Raw genomic sequence first — 2803 nt, forward strand, 5'->3', positions numbered from 1 at the left:
CGCACGCCACACCGTGCTGTGGCGTCCCCCTGGAAGGGTGTGTCCATCACCCCCCCCCCGGCTCTGGGCCCCCGACCGCCGGCCCCCCTGCCCCCGTCCCCCGCCTCCCTCCCCGCCCGTCCGTCCAGAGGACTCAGCTTGGAAACCATCGGTGGGCCTGCTAGGCTGCAGCGGCGGCCGCGGCCGCGGCCGTGGCGGCGAAGGTGGCCGGGGGAACTCGATCCGTAGGTCTGCGCGTGTATAGAGCTCTCCCTCTGCGAGCAGGGCGCCGGGTCTCCTCCCCGGGCGGGGAGGTTCGTAGAGGCGGAGAGACGCAGGCACCTGTCTGGCCGGCCCGCGCTCTCGGCTCCGTCCATTGCGGCGCCCGTGAGACCGGCCTGGCCCCCGTTCCCCCCCCCCCCCTGCCCCCGGCAAAGAATGGCCTGGCGTCCGCCGGTGCCAGTTCACGCCGGCTCCCTCGGGGGCGTCGTGGTCCGAACAGATCGCCTCCACGCCGGTTGCAGCTTGCCTGGGCGTCCCCCCGGGCTGGGGCATCCCGCTGATCAGTCGGTCGGCCAGGGGAGGTCGGGGGGGGGGGGGGGGGCGAGGGGGCGGGGTCGACCAGGGGAAGGCACCACCATGCATAATAGACGCATGTGTGCGCGCCCCCACCCAGGAGAGAGGGAGAAAGGCAGACAGATAGAGAGACCAAGGGGGCGACAAAGGCAGGGACACAGAAAGGCAGCGAGGGCTTGAGAGACGGAGAGGGAGAAAGACAGAGCGAGAGAGCGAGCGAGGGGGCGCGCGAGGGCGGACAGACACCCGGGCGACCAAGCGCCCCGGCGGCCTCCGGGCGACAAACGCGCATGAGAGAGCGCGCCCGCGGCCCCCTGGGCCGAGTCCGACAAGCTGATTCGGGCCCCGAAAGGCGGCTGCCAGCCCGTTGTCCGCCCTCACCACCACGCTGCGGGGCTGATTGCCCTGCCCCTGTGAGGCTCATTTAGGCCTTCCTGCAAACCAGCCCCACCCGACTGCAAGGGCCGATGTTGGCCCCCAACCCGGGGGGGGGGGGGGGGGGGCAGGTCCGGCACACGGGCTGATGCGAGCGGAACATGCGCCCCAGGACCATATTACCCACCTGCTCGCATATATTGAGAACTCACCATGGGGGATTTCGCGCGCGCGCCCGCGCGCGTCCGGGCCACGGGCCAGATAGCCCCCCTCCCCGGGGGAGAAGAGGGGGCGCGAGGAACACCATCGCGCAGGAAATGCTCATGCGCACGCACGCACGCACGCACGCACGCACGCACGCACGCCGGCCCGTCCGAGAGCAAGAGAGAGAGAAAGAGGGTGAGGGAGAGACAGAAATAAGGGGGGGCCGGGGCAAGCACAGGCACAGGAACCGAAGGAAGCAAGCAGGCACCCCTCCATGGCTCCCAGGAAAGCCCCTCGCCGTCGACGAGATGGCAGCCATGTGCCGCAAATCCCGCCCCCTCCCCAGCGAGAGAGTGGGAGGGCGCCAGAGAGGACCGGGGGCGTGGGGGACGCGCCAGCCGCGCGGGCCGAAACGCGACACCCCACGGAGGGCGAGGAGGTTGTCGGTGTGCCCAGGCGCCCACGGCGCCCGGGCCCACCATGCATCTGCCAGGGTCCCCCGGGCGGCGCGGCCCCCGGGGCGGCGGGTGCGGCGCGGACCTCCGTCGTTTCTGCTGGCCGCTGACGGCCGGACCCGAGCCGGCGGGGGGCAACAGGCGCCGAGCGCCGGGGGCGCCAGGCAAACAACAGTGGGCAATTCTCCCATCCCTCGTGCGAAGGAATGCGCAGCCCCGGCCACGGGCGAGCGCCCTCGCCCGCCACGCAAAAGACCCCCCCACCCCTTCTCTTCTCGTGCCGCGGAGGCACGAGAGCGCGCCCCCCGCCCCCCGCCCCCCGCCCCCCCAACCGTGTCCCGGGCGCCGCCGTGCCTCCGACCGGCCGAGTGAGAAAGACCAGCCCGCGACCGCCCCCCACAATAGCGGTGGGCCTACGCCGGGATATGACTGTTTGGCCGCGCCGCGCCCGGAGGGCCTCGCCTATGTTTGTGGGGCATTATTTCCGGCCAAGCTTCCGCCGGGCTGCACCGTGACACGGCCGCGACTTCCGTATGGGAGGGCGGGGGGGCAGGGGGGCCGGTCGCGCGCGCGCGCGCGCGCCTAGAAGACCCTGGGGGCGCCGGTGGCCAGTCTGTCCGGGGTGCGGCCCCCCCGCCCCCCCCTTCCCCGTCCTGCGTCCTCCCCGGTGACGAGGCGAAGGCGGGCAAGCTGGCTCCCGCCTTCCTTGACAATCCGCCCGGGGTCTGGGTTCCGACAGACGGGCACCAGCCTCTCTCTCTTGGTCGGCACGTCGCTCCAATGCCCTCTGGCTCTCTTTCTCTCTCTCTCTCTCCCTCTCCATGATCCACGGCCAGCCCCCAGCATCCTCGGAGGAGGGAGTCGGGGGGGGGGGGGGGGGGGGGGGGCACAACTCGCAGACAGCCCGGCCACGCACCTGCAGAGGCGCTGCCCGGCAGGACCGCCAGCCCGCCGGAAAGACGAAGCCCGCCGGCGTGCCCTTTCAGAAGCCCAGGCGGCTCCAAGCCCCAGGGGGATGGCCCCCCGAACCCCGAGGGGCGACGCGGGGCTCTCAGCGTGCGGGAGCTACTCAGGAATTCGCGCGCCCCGGGCCGTGAAGTGCTCCGCCGCGGCCGACAGGCGCGCCGTGAACACCCGAGCGGGTCCCCCCGCGACGCGCCGGTAGCGCAATCTCGACCAGCACCACGACCAACACCAGAGACAGCCAAGCACCC

Source organism: Fonticula alba (genome assembly GCF_000388065.1).
Source record: "Fonticula alba strain ATCC 38817 unplaced genomic scaffold supercont2.5, whole genome shotgun sequence".
Taxonomy (NCBI): domain Eukaryota; order Rotosphaerida; family Fonticulaceae; genus Fonticula; species Fonticula alba.